The sequence below is a fragment of the Sturnus vulgaris genome, chromosome 12 (genome assembly GCF_052056855.1).
Source record: "Sturnus vulgaris isolate bStuVul1 chromosome 12, bStuVul1.hap1, whole genome shotgun sequence".
NCBI classification, from domain to species: domain Eukaryota; kingdom Metazoa; phylum Chordata; class Aves; order Passeriformes; family Sturnidae; genus Sturnus; species Sturnus vulgaris.
This window is the reverse complement of record NC_142254.1, coordinates 9,415,008-9,435,876: the sequence shown is the minus strand read 5'-3', so window position 1 is coordinate 9,435,876 and position 20,869 is coordinate 9,415,008. Positions and strand designations below refer to the sequence as shown.

The following is a 20,869-nucleotide window of genomic DNA, read 5'->3' as shown; positions in this document are numbered from 1 at the left end:
AAAACTCTCCTCAGCTTTGCCACAGGATTTAGAATATTGTAACTATGTCAAAATTGTTACCATCCGTGCTAAATTAAAATTGCCAAATTACATTTGTCACTGATAGCACTTTTAATGACTGTGTTAGTCAGTATCTGACATTTAGTCCAGTGTATATTGTACCACTGAGATTCTGGCACAGATTGCAGGTTACAGACATCACACAAATGCAGGTGTCACACAAATCACACCAATGACAAAACAGACACATATATGCAATTTTCAAAATTTGTCTTACCTATTTTTAAAAGTTTTAATCGACCAACCCTATTTCAACCCTCCCCTCCAATCATAGATCCAGATCAGCCATAGCTTGTAGTCAGAAGTTTGGAAATGCAGAGATCATAGCAAAAATCCAACCATGTCCTGCCTTGCTAATGAGGAATGAATGTTCTCTACTTAAAGGCAACTTTTTAGGCATACACTTTGAGTTTATCAGAGACAAGTAACATTGAATAGTCAAATATTATACTCTGGTTTGTTTATAAGTGTTCATAAAGTGTAGAGGAAGAAATAGTAACAGTTTAATACAATTCTACCATTAGTTATACGGATGCAAAGCAGAAGAAGCTCAGGCAAAATCAGCAGAGATCTCCAGATACAATGCCATGGCTGACAGCTGCATTTGGCTCAGTTGCTTGCAAAGCTCAGCAGTGGCTATCATCCTCATTCAGTCACACCAGCACAGCGAGCAGCACTTTGGAAAGAAGAGGATAACTCCTTAGTGGCACATCTGTTAGGTATAGATGGCATTCATCTGAGTAGCTTTGCCAATGGATGACATGCCAAGTCCTTTATGCTAAAAGGCTTGTGCTTGATGTTAATCATTCGCTCTCTGCCAGTTAACATGTTTATCCTTCTAGGAAATACTTTGATCTATACTGGCACTTGAAATATAGCAACCAATTTTACTAGACTGGAAATGAACAAACAAGATCTTGTGTGAATTGCCAAATGGCACAGCAAAATGCAGGATGCACGTTACAAAGGGTTGCTTAGCAACTAGAAAAGGCCATGCACTCCATTTCACTATTTTGGTTTGAAATAGAAAACAAATGGCCTTATAATTGTTTGAAATACACGGAGAGCTAGAACATAATACTGCTCTGGAGAAATCTATTTGTAAGGAGTGTGTGTCATGGGAGACAGAGACTCTGAACTCAACATTCAATAGGTAAGTGAAGGAGAAACTGCCTTTCAGATATTTTGCCTTAAAATGTAAATGTAATGGTAGTTTAAGTTCAGTGCATGTATTCTACTATTCAGCCAGGATTTAAAACAATTGTTTATTTTTACCTTTCATCTTCAAATGTTAAGATGGTTCTTTTTTTTTGCAAAGAACGCTATTAGCTCATCCTCCATTTGCATGCAAGGAAGTGGAAGTTTAGAGCAGTTGGTACTTTACCCATGCAAGTTGCCAAACTATGACTACATCACAGGCATCCTGAATCTAAGCAGTCTTAAAAAAACAAACTAACTTCTGCATAACATATCCTCCTTCCTCCCTCCTACATAGCTCCCCCCATGCGTGGCAGCTGGTCTTAAATAGACAGATATAAATAATTGCCTAGCAATACTTCATCTTCATACAGGAAAAAGAGAGGTCTCTAAAAACTCCAAACCTCCATACTTCGAAGCAGCTACTGTCTTTATTTTCCAGTATGAGAAACTGAGGCAGAGATTAAAGTGATTCCTGAAAATCACATGGGAAGCCTCTTGGGACTTGAGAGCAGAGTGTGGACACCTGACGTTTATCTTAGCGGCACAGGCATCTCCTCTTCTACCAGCATTCTTTTTGCACAGGTATCTAAAGCAGGTATGAGCACCCCCCTGATGGTCCCTGGCCATTAAAATCCCCTGGCAAACAGCGTCTCTGTGTTAGCTCCCAGCCCAGGCAGTCCTGGTGCCAAAGCCCAGTCCTTACTGAGCTGCAGGAACCTGCCTAACTCAGTGGGAGTTGAGCAGGAGGAGCTGCAGGGCTCAGACCTCAGTGGCAGCGTGGGACAGCAGGGTGAGCTGAGCACAAAGGGGCAGCCACTGTCAGGAGGTGTCAGCCCCTTAATCTATGTAAGTGTAAGCTGCAGCCAACAGCCTCCTGCACAATACCCCGTGTGTCCACTGAAAACGGCATTGCCCATAATTGCATTGTTTGCTTAGAAGGGACCCGAGATCCGGATCAAGTTCAACAAGATCTGTGTCATTCTAGTTAGTGCTGTTTTTCAAGCACACCCCTTCAGTGAACAGAAAGCCCTCTGAATCCATGACCAGACTTTCAGGGCCAGATAACTGACTGTTTCGGTTTCTTTCAAGTTGTATCGCAGTAGACACACACAGTATCCTGGATACTGGACAGATTTAAAAGTGGGAAGAAAAGGTTCCAGCACACTGGCTTTAAAAGAGAGAACAAAGTAAGTGAGGATCAGAGGGAGGAAGGCGATCGCTATGACACTAAGACAATTAATCACTGCCAGATGTTAAGGGTCACACAGCACTGCATGCTGGGAAGAGCAGCAGGGGTTCTTGGACAGGGAATAGAGGGAAAAAATAACCTGTCATGTCAGTGAACTAGTCAGGGGTTTAGGGTTCCTGTCGTTTAACTATTAGTGTGCTCTTAATAAATTGACAATGCATTGAAGAAGGGGAGGAAGATAGGGGAGTTGGCAGAAAAGAGGGAGTGACAGCTTAATAATCCCTGTCTGTCAAAAGCACTAAAAATACCATCCCAAATTCAATGTTCTTACTTTTGTAATGAACGCGCCAGGGTTCCTGTTTGATTAATAGAACACTTGTTGACTGACAAGGACAAATGTGCACACGGTCTGAGCACAGCCCTGTGCATAAATAATTTAAATTGCACTATGGCCAGGGCTCAGCTTGCACTGGGGGTTCTGTGATAAACCCCTGTGTTTCAGCAGTTCATAACTTGGCCCTAAAAGAAAAGCTCAGAAATCTTGAGCCTAAAGTTGGACTGAGAAGGCTGGTTGGTTTCTTTGAAGTCTAAAAAAGAAACCAACACCTTCTGGAAATCACAGAGCCTTGCTGGTGCAGTGATGGTGGGGTCTCTATTGGCTCCAGTTGTACATCTCTCACATTACAGCAAAAAGAAGATGGCTTTACACTGAAAGATGCAAACAAATTTGTGTTCATGCTAATTCCCACTTATCCCCATTAACAGCAATGCTAATGACAGCAGTATATACTCAGCACAAAAAAAACGGGGGAATGCTCGCTTGGAACTTTGGGAATAATTTTCAAAGGGAAGAGTTTAGACCATTTTGTAAATGGACACTTAGTTGCAAATATTTCCTGTGTTCCTTTGGGAGGTGAATTTCGTTTAGTTAAGCTGTTATCTGATAATATCCTTTTCCACAAAAAAATTCGGCTTTTTCATCAAAAAGGAACTTTTTCTGCTAAAACTGGCACATCTTAAAACAATGCTTAAGAGCGTGTATATTTATGGTGTAATTATTTCTCACCCCTGGGGCCCACACACGAACCTAATGGAAGGAGCAGACAATTATTACACTTGTAGATGTACTGAGTATCTCAGGTAAGACTTAACTTCAAAATTTTTATCAATCCTGTACAGGTATGACTGAATTCCCATATATCATTATCAGTCAGAATTCATTTTTCTCAACATCTCACTCACCTGATGTGAACATGCAAACATTTGGCTGTTTTGGTAATTTTTTTACCCTGTCAAATCAGAATGCTTCTTTAAATCATTATTCAGGCAGTAAAATAGCTATGTTTGTTTAAACATTTCATCAGAATATGATCAGAATAAAACAATAACCAAATTGAATATATTATCAGACTAAAAACTATAACAGAATTTCCCCAAAGAGTGCACATACTTTGTCTAGTATCTGTTCTTTCTTTTCCATTTGTTGGATCTTGTAATCTATCAGATGATTTTGGTGGCCTGAATTTGAACCCAGAGAAATGCTGCTGAGCACATTCAACTTTTTCAGTGCAATAAAAGCTGAGATTTCTTTGGTACTCCTGAGGAGGCTTTAGCTTTGCAGAATCAGGCTCTCAAGGCTTAAGAAAATAAGCATTAGTTTTTTAAATTTTTCTGAGGATTTTTTTACCAGATATTGGGGGCAGATTTTTTTTGCAATTTATGATGTGAATTATATAAATAGCAAACTTATACACATTACATTCTATAAATATAGAACTGCTTATTTGCCCTCTTCCATATTAGATAATATTAAGAACTACATAGGTAGTCCTCAAAATGTAACCATTTTTGACTTAGTAAGTCTCCTTCAATCATTGTAAGAAGTCATTGTTTATTCATTTCCTTGGCATGCTAGTTGGAGTTTCAAATTGTTCTTACTAATCTCCATAGATTAGGCAAGGCTTTATAGCAACCTCTATGTTGCAGTCAAACTGTATAGGGAAAAGGGGTGCACAGGAGCCACTTGTGCAATTTGTTGAAATGACATGGTCAAGACTTATCATTCCTCTTCCTAGAATTGACAGTAAAATACTTCAAGCAAAATTTGGCTCGTGCTTCAGTTGCCTCCTTTGTAAAACTGTACTGAGCCTTTCCTAGTCTTGTTAATCACATGTCCATTCCAGTATTAATGGACATCACAGTACTGCAGTGTTATGGAATGTTTCAGGAGAAAAGACTCGACAGAGAACTCGTATAACCAGCAACTCACAACACGTGACTCCAGCAAGCACATCCTTCCTTAAAAACCTGATAAAGCTGCACTCTGCAGAGGGCAAACCTGTTTTCCCATGGCTGTCTGCACAGCAATGCTCTCTCACTGAGTAACCTCCCCTGAAGTTAATGTAAGAGTTTGAGTGATGCCACACATTAAGAGTTAACTTACAACAGCACTTCAGAGCATTAATGTCTCCTTTATATCTGCATTGATAGATCACAGCAGAGTAGCTCTGCTGAACAGCACAACAACAAGCCCAGGAACTTGCTGCTTAAGCTCTGCATCCCTCAGTTTAGTTTCCTCTTACCCTTTCTTGTTGCAGTTCACTGGGGTCAGAAACATAAGGGATGGCAGCTGCTGCTTTGTAAGTCTTCAGTTTTCTGGCGGCCCATGATGCTGTGTCACTGCAAGGGTTCTTCAAGGTGCAATGAGGGTTGAGATACTTTGAGAGATGAAGAAGCCACCTGATGCACTGTCTGAATAAAAATAAACAAGCAAAACTGGTTACACAACTACAAGGCGCTTTCTTGCAGCATTTTCAACAAGTAATTTTACCTTGTGGGACTGATTTTCAGAAAGCTAAAAAAGGCAAAAGTAAAATAAATATTTAATAAATCCCAGACAGCTTTTGGGTATTTAATTTACCTCAAGAGTTTGCAGCTTATAATGAAAGAACAACTGAAGGTGTCTAGACAGACAAGACACCACATTGCTACAGATGTATGCAACCCAGTCCTGATGTTCCACCAGCTTGGACTGTATGAGACACTTCATCATCCTGACACATCTGGCAAATGACCAATATACTTTGGTCTCCATGTTTTTATGGATATAACAGCTTGAACAAGATTAAAAGTAAAATTTGCACCTTATAGAGATACATGTAATAGTCTGCATAATTGCACATGGGTTATGTTGAGAGGGAATTTTCATACATGAAACTTACTTTGCTCACAGCACTTTCACACTTGAGTTTGCTTCATACTTTGGATTGTTCCCCTAAATGGCACACCACGATACACTGCTAAACATTCTGCTGGATCAGTCATACAATTACACATGTTTGTTCCACATGTGCCTACCAAAAATATCCAGAGCCTCCATATAGCTTCCTTCTTTAAAGTAAATAACAAAGAATTGACTGGTTTATTCCTCTCCAAAACTTTAGTCCCACCAGACAGAAAAGAGTTACAGTGCATGTGAAAAACATGGGCAACAAAAGAGGCACAAAAGGTTTTTTTGCTGTCTAGCTTTTGTCATTTAAACTATCAAACAAATAAAAACAGACTGGCTAGCAGCCAACTTGAATTGTAGCTAAATAAATTTCTATTACACTTATTCATTTTGGAAAATGCAAAATGAATTATCAAAAAGCTTTCAGAATTTATTTTTAATTTAAAGCTTATACATTCACAATCTGCAACAAGCTACTTGTTCTGCTGTTCTAGGCAAGACAGGTCATCATTTTAATTCGTGACAATAAATAAGCCTACTTTTTTCTAAATGTGGGAAAAGTTTAAAAACTGAAGTGAACAAAACATACCTCTTCTCTTCCAAAAGCAGTGATGAGCATTTAACTTTTTGTTTGAAAGTAAAGTAGGCAGATATAATTTGACCCACAGTACTATTAATTGTCAACTCTGCCCACTTCTTTGCAGGCCATATTATCATAGCAGTATCAAAAAATTGATTCTTCAGCTAGGAAACACGCAGGTGAGCTGTTTAAGAAATTTCATTAACCCAGTGAGGTCTTGGACTGAATGAAATAGCTTCATTTTTCTTTGTGCATTGTGGTAGAATAGGCACCTAAACTATCAATTCTATTTAACCTCCAGCCTAAACTAGAGTAATGTGGCTGACAGGAGGAGAGCTGACTTTTAAACCCGGCCAGATAGAGTGTTTTCTGACAGAGTTTCAACTGAACAACACACATGCAGACAATTAGGCAGGTTTTAGAGGCTGGCCAAAGTCGAGAAGAGTTGGAAACATGTTCCATAGTGTTCCTCATTAGAGACTGACTGAGGATTCCATGGGAGAACGGCTGGTCCAGGCTGCCCTTTCATCTCAGAGACCTGTGCATAATGTGCCCCAGATTCTGTGAGTGAGCTCGGTGGGGTAAGTGCAGTCTCGAGTGGAAGCTGATTTTCCCAGGGTGTGATTCTGGGTGTGATTCAGCCAGTGTGTCCAGCAGGGATGCCCGGGGCTGGGGTGCAGCTCCTGGTGCCCCACACAGCCCCTGGGGAGCTGCCTCCCCCCTATGCACACAAAGATGGTTACAGCACTTGGGAATCTCAGCCAGGCTGCTTGGAGATTTCTGAATTCCCTGACAAGAAATGTGGGCTTGCTCCCCTCAAAAAATATCTAAACCCCAACCCAATCTGAATAACACTCCTTCAGTTCACTGCAATTCTGTGGTCACTCATCAAGCTCTTCAGGTGCAACTACATCTGCACCTCCCTGAGCATTGGAAAGGATTTGCATTTGAAGTACAGTTTACTTCAGCAGTTTGCATGGAATAATTGATATGTTATTTTTCCAAATGCTTTAACAAGAGTTCAATGCATGTTAGTCTGTGTGCGTTCTCAAACATCTGTGTGGCAGTCACATAAAACCCAGACATTGATAAGATGGTCCAAAAGGAAGCAATAAAAGCAGAAATACAGTATATCTACCATGATCTGATACGTTGATTTCTTCATACTTTTCACATACTCTCTTGAATTTTGCTGTTAAGCCAGGATTTCTCAGTCAGGGAAGCAAACTCAAGTCCAACATCCAATTTCCCTGCAGTCTTTCTAAACCACAAACTAGCACAATTTATAGAGGAGCATATCTGCTATGACACATTTTCTCAAAGGGAATATTTACTGGAGAATCCATCACTCTAATGACATCTTTTTTAACCTTTATGTTTTAAACATTTTGCTACAAGTACGTCTATTCACATGAATTAGTAGAGCCGGTATTAGTCAGTAGTAGACCACCACATGTGGTTTTGTACAGAGAAAGCACCTCAGATCTCATGTAAAGAGTATGCAAAGTTTGAATCTGTTTTATATGTGTGCAAATTATTCCAGAAACAATTTTCTCCTTTTCACAGTAAACTTTGGCCTCTCAAAGATACATTCTGTAAGCACCTTTGCACATGATGCTGAAGCAGAAAAATAAGTGAGATTCTTACTTTCCTTTTGCTCTCTTTTAATCTGATGACCTTCGTGTATTTAGTGGCCACAGAGAAACCCTGAACTATCTTTTATTATCCTCCATTGCCTCTCAAATATTTACTGCTCAGCTACACCTAATTGCCTTCAATGCTGCCTATTGGAGAAGGAATGGCTACCAGCCTCTTCAGATTGCTCTTCCCAATGCTGCTACACGAATGATATAGTTACAATTCTCCCAGTACTTATTTTCTTACAGTTAAAACATCTGGAGCCAGTTACTAACATGAGAATCACAAAAGGAGAAAAGTTTCTAGCCTTTGTGGTTTCTGAGAAAAGTCACTCAAACATACCCTAAAAGCCCACAAACCAGAAAATAAAGTTGTAATTTTATTGATTTAAAGTATCATTGATTTTCAGTGCATAGGGATGACAATACTATTGGCTGATCCTCTCATCTCAGTGTGGCCCTGATGCCCTGACTCCTATAATGGACAGAGAACAGGGTTTTGGTCAGGGGAGGAGCATTTTCCTGTGCCAGGGAGGATGCTCAGAGCAAGGACACTGCTGACCAGCTTGTGGCCATGCTGGAGCAGGAAAGAGCAGTGCCACCCTACCCATGAGCAAGTGTCACTTGAACCTGTATTCATTTCCCACTCTAATATACCTATTGGTCCTGTTCTCTGAGGCACTCACCCAAATGCTTACAAGTGCCATGATTAAAAAATAAAATAGTGGTACAGAAGCAAAATTTATGCTGCTGCCCAAGATTCACATGGTTTTGGAATTTGGTCAGAGATAATACATTAACATTTCCAAGTAGTACACCACTATTTAACATTTTAAAGATACTTACAGATTTACAATTTGGAGTTAAAGATTTCCAAGAAGATGTGTTAGAGAAAACTTTTAAGAGACTGCGGGCCATTTTGATTTACGTGCAAGAATACACCTGATAGAAGAGGAGCTCTTGGAAAGCTTCAGAAACCTTTAATGTGAAACCCTTGTCTTTCTCATTTTTGAAATCTTACTCACCTGAGTGAAATAACTGCCAACTGATCCTTTCAATCTGGCAGGCTGTAACTTTCTGAGCCTGCCTTGGTCACAGAGGGCCAAGAAAAGCTGCCTTACATTGTCCTTCCCCTCTCGTTCCTCTGTTTCTCAACTTTTTTATCTTTCTTGTGAATTTAGAGAGCTTCTAAACTCTCAAGCTTTCAAAGTGTGACACATGAGTTTAACACACCTTGTTAACTTAATATTTCACAGAAAAGACTTTCCTTTGGAAATATTCTAGGTCAGCCTTACCACTGCTATGAGAAGTAATTTTTCTAAGGTCTTGATACATATAAGTACCAAGTATCCTCAGATTGTGAGATCAGAATTAGACCCTTTGTGGTTTCCCACTGGAAGCTGATAAAAAAAAAAATAGAGAAGCAATTTTGGTCCACTGCCATTAATGGGAATTGTGAAAAGTCACAAAGGAGAAAATATTCCTAAAACAGAGAAGGAAATAGAGAAGGAAAAGCCTGAAAGGGCTTCCAGTCACGCAGTGGATGTTGCTCCCTTGTGAACACACTCTGACGTTTTCTTCTTAACAATGAACAAAAGCTATTTTCTCTAAGGAAGAGGACAGGAAAAGGCTCAGGCTAAAGCTGGGTCAGGTCTGGTTAGCCTGGAGCTTCTGTGTCATTGGTTAGAGGAGTTCAAGTCCAGTTAAAAGTCTCTCCTGCCTGTCTCCAGCCTTTGCTCTCCCTTGGAAGTCCATCTTGTCCCTCCAAAATGCTGCTTGCTGGGTGTCAGCCTTCCATAAATTTCCCTGTCCCAGTCAGCTCCCTATCCAGTCCAGCTTTTATCCACACATCCCTTCTCCTTTCCAAACCTCCAGTTGTAAACTGCCCCCTAAAACTGGCCCATTTAGGAAGAAACATGAGAATTTAATTTATAAACATTTTTTCCAGCAGTAAATAATAAAGTTTTATCTGAATGGATCTTGGTTCCTGCCACATGTGATGTCCCTGCTTTGAAACACTACTAGCACCTCTGCACCACACAACTTTTCATGTATTTTGAGACTTTGGGGGGGTTTTAAGTTTTTTTTATTAACTTCTTCCTTTCAGACCTAGAGGTTAAAAAGAATTAAGGAAACACAAAGCTTTTTCCAGCTGAAGTCAGATACAGAGGTTTCAAAGCCCTGAACTCCACTCACTGCTCCCTGGTGCTTTCACCAGAGAAGCAGCACCAGGCCATCATTGCCTCTGCTCCAGGCTGGGCTGGGGCAGCACAGGAATATTCCCTCAGGACACAGTGCATTCCCAGCCAGGGGCTGAGCCCACAGCAGCCACGCAGTCACACCTGAGGAGTGGCTGAACCAGCCTTGCAGCAGACACAGCAGGCTCTTCACACACCTTTCCAAAGCTGTTCTGATGGCCTCTGGTAGCATAAAAGCTTTTTATAAAATGTACTTACTTTTATACTTAAAAAAACACCAACTTGCAAAACCTTGAAAATAATCAGCAAAATATTAGAGCTGAAGAAATATTTAGAAAGAATTAAATGTCTATATTTAAAAAAAAAAATTATTCTCAAAGCTGAGATATATTTATCCTTTAGTGAGCTCGAACAAATAATGGAACACTAAAGCCAAAGGTAAAGGTAATACAGCCAGAATTCACAAAAGTGAAAGCTAAGCACAGATTAAATACTAAGATGCAGACTTTGCTGGCCTGATGACTGAACAATATTATTCCAGGAACAGTGTACCATAGAGCTCTCACTTCTTCTATTGTTTATACACTTGACATGTATGAGGACGGAAAAACTCAGTTGTAAACTGGAGAGAAAGCCAGAACTTTCAAAACTAGAACAATCTGAAGATATTCAGGATGAGATTTTAAAATAAACAACAGAAAAAGCAGTTTTTCCAGAAGAATGCTTCCTCCCCCTCTTCCCTGTCCCACTCTCCTCTGTCTCCAGCAGAGCCAGCACCAGATGTTTCAGAAACCACACACTGGGCAGATACACAGGATCATCTGTCCCTTCCTCCATAAAGGTCTCATCCAAAGGGAAAAATTTAGACAGCCCAGTTCAAAGAGCACGCCAGTAGCAGCAAGTGGCAAGCCTTCCATTTTAAATAACTCTTACCTTAGGAAATAGAAATTTTGATGGAATAATTTGTAAATTTCAAATCCAGAAAATTGGATCACAACCATAGAATAGTCGACTGGATATTTTTGTGATAAACATATTAATCTAAAACAGTTCATGAGTATGTAATCTACGAACATGACTAATGAAGACTATTTTTTTCAGAATTAAGCTTACTACAAAATTAACACAAAATAAAGTCATGGCAGGGAAGTACATTTTATAGATTTAAGAAAAAAGTGAAACATTTCTACACCAAAGTTGAAGGGTTTCACTCTAATCCAGGAAATTGTTTTTTCCTATATGCAAATGCTTTTAAAAATGCAAATTTAATTTCCTCAAATAGATGTAATGGTAAATATAAATTCTGAAAATAAAATACGGGTTTGCTCCAAAATAAGATTAATCTGTTCGTTAAAGAGATATTTCCTATGTGTAAATGCTACAGGCAGTATTTTTTCTTTGACTTTGACTGCTTTTTTACTTCTAAAAGCAGCAACTGTAAAGGATGCCTGGTGACAAGTGCTAGGGTCACAGGCAAGGCTGGGGAGCAGAGGAGAGCAGTGCCCAGGACAGCAGTGAGGAGGGGCTGGGTGGCTCCGGGGTTTGCAGCCCCTCTGTGTGTGACTGCACAGTGTAAAACACCTCTTGGGTTGCTTTAAAGCACGCAGCCAGCCAGTGCTGCCCTGCCTGGCCCGGGATCAAAGGACTGGAAAGGTGGCTCTGTGCCACTGCTCCCCCTGGCTCTGCTCAGCTTCACCAAGGCCAAACTCAGCACAGCTGAGAATCCATCCCAGCACGTTAATCATGGCTTGGGTGGAATTGCTGTCATACTGGAGTTTTCATTTCCTCCACCTTTTAAAGCCCGACTTGTTCAAAGGAAGACAAGATTTCAATTTTGCAATGAAGCATCTCAGATTGGAAATGGCCTTCAGTTTGCAATTCTAGAAAGCAAGTGAAATTTGTGGAAGTTGAGCATTTATTACATAGAAAATATTCATGAGTGGAATTATTTCAGATGTCACTTGACAGTAAACACAGCACTGTGGAAGGCAAAGTCCTAATCAAGCTGCTAAAAGCATTTTTCTATCAAGAAGAATGTACTGCAGTTAATATCAAATTTGATTTGCCAAAAGTGCAGGAAATTGAGTTAGGTGTTCACTCTGTCTGGTGCCAGTGGGGCTTCTGGCAGTACAGCCTGGCACCAGAGCCTTGGGGGTTTCTTTGTCCTTTTTTTTGCCTTCACATGGAGAGAGACAAAGGAAAAAAAAAGAAATTACAGTCATTTCAATGTGGTGAAACAAAGTCACAAGAAGAATTGTACATTCACAATGAACCAGTGCAGACGTGGTATTAGCAAAATCTCTTACACAGAATCAAATGCATTTCATCACAGTAGAGATATAATTCAAACCTTTACTACAGTCCAGCTGCAGTATCAAGTTCAAGAGAATTAGAAGTCCTTTTTTAATCATTATATTTAAATGGCATACAGAGCAGAGACATACAACAGCTCTGGTGCTATCAGAGCCACAACTCCATGTATTCTAGAAAACTCATGACTCACTGGAAACAGATGCATATTCATAACATTTATGATTTATATCAATGGAGCATTATTTCATTCCAAAAGTTGTTCCTAGGAGTTACAGTCAGGGGCTACTGTCTCCCATGGACAGACTGGATTGAGATTACTGTACTCACTGGGATGTGAGGGACCAAATGTGCATATGAGGTCATAAAGACCAAGGAGGCAAATGAAAACTCCCTCTACAATAATAAAATATTTCAAACTAGAAAAAGTTTGCAGGATTATGGAAATAGGTTCTTTCTGAATACTTTTTTCCCCTTCAAATCCTAGCCATCTTTAAAAGCCAGGTGACAGCTCTCACAAGAGAAATTTTTCTTCTTCTCTCCTGTGATTTGATTTAGATCTCCTTTCCAGTGACAGACTGCCAGGTTGTGTAAAGCCCAGAGATCTCTACAGCAGGCAGTCCACTAATGACTCAGAGTTTGTGTAAGATACAGAGAGGTATATACACAGAGCAAGGAGAGACAGAATAGAAGAAGAAAGAATTAAGCTTCCATCTCATTCACCCATCAGACAGGCCCCCCAAGCCCCCAGGCTCGAGCCCTGCTGGGGCAGTGGGAGGCAGAATTATTCCTGCTGAGCTTCAGGCACCCCCAGTTGGTCAGTGCAGATGCTCTCTTGCCACTCCATCAATAAGTCACTATAAACTGCGGCTACGAAGAAAGTACAACATAGGGAAATGTAGTAGGGTTTTCAGTGCTTTGTTTGAATGGCTTATAATTTTCGTCTGCAAAGTTTGAAAACTTTTTTTTTAATAGGATATTTCTTTTTTCTCCTTTTTTTAATGTATCAGCTGCAAAACTGCCTAAAGTCACAGTCTCATGTCAAAACCCTGACACCTACTTTTAATGATTTCCATTTCCATTCCAACCGTCTCATCCACTTAACTTCCTCATTGCTTGGCTACTGCTCCACACTCACGTCTACATTTTATACATTTTATCAGTGTTCCGTGGCCTTCAATGGAATGACTCCACGATCACTCACATACTGTAACACTGTCTTCATTATTTTAAGTGGACTTCACTCCTTCAGCAGCAATGAAAACAAAGAAGCAGTTAAATTTTCTTGAAATTTGATTATAGTTTTCCACTTCAAAATAATTTACCTTGGTTCAAATCACATATAGAACTTAAAAATAAAATAGTCCAGTTAATGGAACTTTGCTTCAGCAGACAATAAGGAATTCTCACAGTGTGGGCATTTTGAGAAAAATACTGTCTTGACATTCAGCTGAGTAGAGCCATCATAATTAATTTAAGTCAACTGTGCCAAACCAACATATTATTACTTCATAGGGGATGTTTGCAATGGAGGATGAGTTATTGACTCAACAGTCCTAACAGAGCTTGACCTGCATTTAGCCTGCACTACATACAGCCAAAAAAAATCATCCTGCAGTTCTCACAGTATCTAACCACTTCTGAGGACAGAGCTTCCCATTCCACTCAATTTACACAAATTACTAATGAATATCTTGTATTATAATTAATAATAGTTGTTGGCATCTAGGAGGCTTAACCAAGGCTCGGATCCTACTGCAGTGCTTTAGGAACATCTTGGAACAGGCAGCTGTGCCTTGTGTGACTCAGTTCACAAACTAGACAGACATGGGCAAATGAAATTAGATCCTCCTGCCCAAGTTCACAGAGCTGAAACACAGAGCTCAGCCAGGGAAAGCGACCACCACAATGGAATAGGAGAAAAAAATTATTTTTGATACTTTTACCCATTCTTGGGAATAAATGTAATTTCAGGCCTCAAACCCGAGGAAACTCTTCAGGGATTTTTATGATGATGTGAATTTCTTGCTCCCAGATTTTAAAGTAGGTAAATACAAAATTTATTTTCTTTGCTACAAACATACAGCTTTCAGCACTCCTTGATGTTAGAAGAGGAAAAATAGATGAAAAATTCGTGTTTGTTTTGTTAAAAGATGCATGAACTCTTCTTTTGTGCCAAAGTATCTTTCAGGTAATTAGGACTGTGTTTCAGAAAACAGAAAAGTCTGTTTTCTGATGTTTCATAAAGTGTAGCTTTAGTCAATATGATTCAGAATAAGGAAAGACACTGCAGTACTTTAAAGGAACAATGACATTACCATTGAACTGCTGTTGTTACACATATAGGTACAGCCAAGAACAAAAGGCATGCAAAGACAGAATGAAGAGCAGTTGTTTCTTAGAGACTATTATGAGTTTTAACATCCAGACTAGGGAGCTAGCAAACAAGTTAATTCCTTAGTCATAAGAGCAGATCACTGCCTGGAGAGCTGAAAGGACTTTTTTTTCCTTGAAAATATACTTGAATCAACCTTTCTATGTGGAAACTGAGTGCTGTAACCATATTCCACTAGGAAAATAAATCCTCACAGCAGTCAGAAAAAGTGGTTTATGTACCATTTTGAAATACTTAGAAATATGTCCACAGGATGTCAGAAATGTAGAACAGGTGAAATGGGTATTGAAGAGAGCCAGGGGACGTACAGAAGAGCCATATCTTGCACATGAATGTCATGATCTCACAATTTCAGAAATATTTTTAACACAGAAAGTGTGTAGGTGTACGTACACAGAAGACTATGAACATATGGAAGATTGTGGAAGTCTCAATTAACATGGGTTAGTCTCAGAGGTCACCCAAGAGAGCCAAAACTAGTTTACAAAAAATCTCAGCTAGAGTAAAGAGCCCAAAGTTCCCATCACAAAGAGAGAGAGAACATTTTTTATACCTGAAAGTATCTCAAAGGGGTGACAGGTGGGCAAAGATGGAGGAGCCTAAAGAGCAAGGAGGAGACACAAGTGACACCAGCTGAAGAGAGAAGAAAGAAAAGATCTCAAATACTTGTTATACTTTTGTGACCCTGCCTTCCTTTTCACAAAAAAGGCATTTCTTCACAGTGAGAGGTTTAAAGAATTCTTTCAGAAATTCCACCTCGTCCTAAGGAGTTTTCTGCCTTGAAAACTCTCAAAGGTTGGCTATTTTTAATTTTCCTTCACTATTGCCATTTTTATCTGCCTTCTGGATAGGAACATGTACTTGGCACAATTCTTACAAACTCTGAGTCTTGGAACCACCTTGTCTTCTACTCTGGGCAGATTTAACCAAGGGACACTGAAAACCCACCAGCAGGGGATGGATGGTAGAGAACTAAAGTGAAATTTCACATAACTCAAGCTAATTCCAAGATCTACCATGCACTGCACCCCTGCAGGAAATATTGCTGTCACATGGTCCCTGAGGTCCAGTGATAACAAAGATTGTATAAGAGAACTTTTACAAATGTTATGATTCCTTCACATCTTTTTTTTTTTCCCTTGCCTTGGAAGACATGTTCCCAATGGCTAAAGAAAGACAGGAAAGATAACCACTCCTAACTGGAAGCTGCTGCTGGATCCTGTCCTCTAGCTCTGCCCACTGTTTGTTACAGAGATGGGAACTGGGGCATCATACCAGCCACAGAATTCATCCAAGTAGATCCAAAGAAGAGTGAAGGCAGTAAAGAATACAGAATTAACTAATTTTTTGCCTCCATTTAAATATTCCACATGCTACAGAATGCCATGATTACTTTTACAGTTATTTTAAAATGCTGAGTTTTCCATTTCCTGAACCTGATTTCTTTATACTCATTCAGCTTCATGTTAGTTTTTAACCATGCATTGTTTGTCAGCTCCTACAGCCATCACACCCATGGTAAAAATAAAAAAGGCCCTCCTGGTATCTGAGCTACCTATTGAGAAAAAAAGCAAAGGTTATAGCAGGGCTGTTCTAGCTTAGATTTTTAAAAGAACAAATTTTGTTTTAGCACAGTTTGATACTATCTCCACATTTGAGGAAAAAAAATCTCTTCCATTCATCTGGAGTCTTCCTGACGGTGTCAGGATCGATTCTATCATGTTACAGAGCAATAATGCACCATCATCTCTCCTTAACTGAGAGTAAAGAAAGATTTTAGTACTAACAGGATCTTGTATAAGCCTTGTCTGCAGCATTGCAAAACTGTGCTGCATTGTATCTATAGTATAATGATACTCAGAAGTTAATGTTAAAGAAGGAAATTGCTAAGTTTAAAAGTGCTCAAATTAAAAATGCCTTTCACTTTTTTTCCATTACTTTTCTTAGGAGTTCTCAGCTTCAAAGTAAAATTCAACAGTACTTTTAATTTCTGTGTAATAAAGTACTTTTGTTGCCTATTAGGAATGATTGATCTATTTTAATAATGAAATAAGAAATGTTGACACACTCCTGGCAAGGAAAAAGTGTGGAAACATAATTCCTGGATTACTGGATATCCCTTAGAAACTTTTAGCCACATGTAAAAGGAGAGAAAAAAGAAGAGTGAGGCCTGGTTTTAAAAAGGGACTTCTATCAAGAATTACGAGGAGAATAAAAGCTAATAAATTGGCTGGCAAACAAATATTTGAGTTTAAATTTAGTAACTGCTCATTTTTCCTAGAACTGTACTAAGGGTCAGATGCAGATGAATCTAATATGGGATTCATTAAAAAAAATATCTATTTAATATATAGAATAACAAAAAAAGACAAGTCACATCTTTACCTCTCCAACAGAGTAAATAATCTTCTCACACTCCTTTTTTCTGAGGCTGACAGAAAGTCACCATATGGGTCATAATGGAAACAGTATCTTCCACCTCTTTGTACCTGAGCAAATGACCTCCTTTCAAGATGAATTTTCCAGAAAGCAGGTAATTGAATTACCTGAGTGCTGATCCACTTCAAAGGTTGTTCTTTACAGGAAGTATAATCAGATTCTGATGCTTTGATCAAGGGAATCTATGAACCTGTTACTCGATCACAAACGCTACTATTTGCCATGAAGAGATAACTAATCAATTACAGAAATACATCTGCTCTGAGTAATGTTATTGATGACTTGACAGAAGGAATGCACAATTCAGAGTAAAACCCTTGGGAAAGCTGGCAGTGACTGTGGCCCAAGGAATTCAAATGAGACACAGGGTGGCCAGTCTAGAGGTAAGTTGCCAACGATTAAATGGGAGTATGTCCTCTGGCTTCGTTTGAAATGGAGACAGCAATGAAAGGAAGAGTCTGCTGCCCAAAGCTGGTTAGAAATATGGTCTGTCAAATCCTGGCACCTTCCCCTTCCCTGAGCAAGCCTGATCAGCTTCACAACAGAACCTGATTTTTCCAGCCATACCAGGCTCAAGTTTTTAGAGTTCTAAACTGGTTATTTTCCAGAGAAGTCTATCCAAGGGCAGGGCTCATTCACCTGCCTCGTAGGCCACGCACAAACCTCTGTGAGAAATTAAAACTCGTCCATATTTTTTAAAAATGCAGTATAATAGGTCACAACTAATTGTACTTGACTGTAGTTAAAGCAAAATTCAACTGTAATAATTTACACCCATGTGCTAAAGGCTCTCACTATTGTACTATGTGAGCATCTCAGAGCATCTTTACAATTCAGGCAAACAGGAAACAAGTGTCATTAACTAAATCCAAATAATTTAAAATGTCCTTGTTGAGTAGAGTGCTTTACAACTCTTGACTGAGTTACACCCAGACCCACAGGTACCCTCCTTCTGTTCATGAGCAGTGGGTTTCACCAGAAAAAAAAAAGTACATATTTTCCAGCACAAAACCCCACACCACCACAACCTTAAAGAGCTCGTCAAATTATAATATCAACTTGAAGCTAACATAGGAAAGAATCTGAGGGCAATGTCTGGAGAGCTTAAGAAAACAAAGCACTGCAAAGTCATCTTTGCAATCATATCTACCTTAAGCAATTCAAAGATCAAAATATTTTTCAGTTAAAAACTTAATTCTTTCCTATATCCATTTAAAATGAAAGCGGTTTGGTTTCTTTTTTTTTTTTTATTTCGCTAAACTCAGTTATTTGGTCAAGCTTTAAGATTATATTTCATTGCTTTGCTTTTGCTCAGTGCTTCAATGGCCAGTCACAAGCTGACGTTGTGCACTGCAGGCAGGACAAGAGCTGGCTGGGAAGAGATGAAGGAAGCCCTTAGAAAACAATTCTCCTCCCATTTTGGCCTTGAATTGTAAGCAGTCATGGAAGACAGAAGAATAAAGAGTCTGGAAAAAATGTTGCTGAATCACTCAGGTGAGCAGCTCAGCCAAATCTGAGAACCTCCTACCATAAAAGGCTGCAAGTCTTTAGTAGAGGGTAACCCTCACAAAGTGTGGGTACTGCAGCTGAAATTCAGTGGCAATGAGAACTGTCCACAGGCTTTTAAGCAATCCGGGGATGCATGTGCACCTCTTATTCTTTCTCACATTTTGTGTCTATGTGAAGCTGTTTCTTTTATTACCTTTTATTTCAAAGATGAAGGAAAGATATAGTTCATGCACTGAATTAACAAAATTAAGAAAAGGGAGGGAAGCATAAGTCATTTGAATTCAGTTTTTATGCAGCATGCCAAAATAGGGTGAAGATAAAAGTGATAGCAGTGCACTGAATGAATTGTAAGGTTTGTTTTTATCTTTCTTATTGAACAGATTCCTGCAGTTTACCTTTTTGAGCATCTTACAGCATCTTTGGGTTAAACAACAAAGAAATTCCTTTTGCACACAGCATGTGGTCAAATGAAGATTCTGTTCAAAGTGACATGAAATCAGAAATATTGGCTATATAACAGGTATTGTCTTTTTCTATACCTCTGTTCTTCATTGTCAGTAGTCTCCATAACTGAAGAGACACACTCACAAAGAAGTAAGAAATGTTCAAAGTGGGCAACAGATGCTTTATTAGAAGGCAAACCTTTCTCTTTTCTCTATTCATTTTATCCGAACACCAGCAGGTTTCCAAGGGGGTGAAAAAGCAGCTTTGAACTTTTTTTCCTTCCAACTGCTGTATTTTTTTTTAAAGGTCCTAATTTCAAATGCTATAGTGAAGTCTGACTTAGTGCTCTTATGCTACAAAACATTTAATGCTTTAATAGCAGGATCACTATGAGTTCCCTTTTATATTTGCATTTTTTTCTGATTATTAATTGGACAGACAAGTCCCAGTTACTGGTTCTTCAGAATTCTGCTCCCCCAGGACCCAAACAATGCTCATCTTGGGTGGTGGGAGCTATGTGGGACTTTTAACCTAAATAGCCTGGGAACAGTTCGTGGGTTCATTCCAGTGTCCTTCATGAAAACTGTTTTTACCTCCATATGCATATGAAACTTGTGATCTTATCACCTTAAAAGGACTTACTACACCAGTGAGGAGTGAAGACCAGCCTCTTAATTGAAGTCTGTTGGAGTTTTTCCTCAATCACTGCATACCAAAATGAACCCAGAGGAAAGCAGCAGCCAGACCCAAGGCAGGGATAAACCAGGCTCCTTGCACAGAAACCCACCACACAGGTCAGGGTCACCTGGCCACCAAAACAGCACCCCTAGAGCCCTGCCTCATATCAACTTTCCATCACATTCTATTCAAACTTGGAGTTGATCACCGTAATTAGAGCATGAAAAAATAGCAGGACTAGCGCGTATTCCATGTCAATGAACAGGGATGAATAGGCATATATAGGGCTTTAATGGCTATTTATGAGCCTGTGTAGGAGCCACAGGGACTGGATATACATCACATTCTCTCCATGGCAGCACAGTAGCTGCCATTCAACACAAGGTTTGCTTAGACCAGCAAGAGTATCAAAGTAACAGATGACTAACCTGGACTCAGGGACGTGAAAAGAGATGAGATGTTAGTAAACGACTAAGCAGTCAGCTGGGAGAGTTACTAGAGAGTAATTTTGTGTAGCACATCACATTTGATGTCACTCTAAAACTGCATAATAAATAAACATTCTATTTAATTAACACTCAGCCAAGTTATATATTCTATTCAATTGCTGATCAACAACTCAACCTCAGATATTGTTCTCCATCTGAATAGCTTAACATGTCCAAGAACATCAAAACAGGATGTTCTTGAGCTCTGGTTCTAAGATTAATGGACTCAAGCAATGAGAAACCAGTGAGCTGCTTTTTTTTTTCTTCCAGGGGGATTTAGTGATTCTGAAGTCTGGCTTCCACCGTTTTTTCAGTCTCTAACCTGTACCTCAAAGGGTAGTGATCTCTTCAAGTTCTCTTGAGCATCTCTCCTTTTCATTCCTTTTCTTTTTTCAGAGAAACGGGCAAAGCAACTCTTGGTGATTTTTTTAATGTGTTGTAGGTAAGAACACAGTTAGAGACAGCCTTCCCTACATTGAACTTGACATTCCCTCACTTTCCAAAAGCACAACT

The 20,869-nt window shown here is 39.4% G+C and overlaps 1 long non-coding RNA gene across 5 annotated transcripts in view; it reads left to right on the top strand.

Annotated features, from left to right (window-relative positions):
- The first annotated feature begins 775 nt into the window (after positions 1-775).
- LOC148222359 (uncharacterized) overlaps positions 776-20,869 on the top strand; it is a 78,421-nt gene continuing 58,327 nt past the window's right edge. For 2 of the 5 annotated variants that reach the window (XR_015806244.1, XR_015806243.1), the window contains exons 1-4: positions 776-1,213; positions 17,229-17,331; positions 18,553-18,731; positions 19,127-19,266. This is a non-coding gene — a long non-coding RNA (uncharacterized LOC148222359). The remainder of the gene's footprint in view (positions 1,214-17,228; positions 17,332-18,552; positions 18,732-19,126; positions 19,267-20,869) is intronic. The other 3 variants (XR_015806242.1, XR_015806240.1, XR_015806241.1) reach the window with 3 other exon arrangements.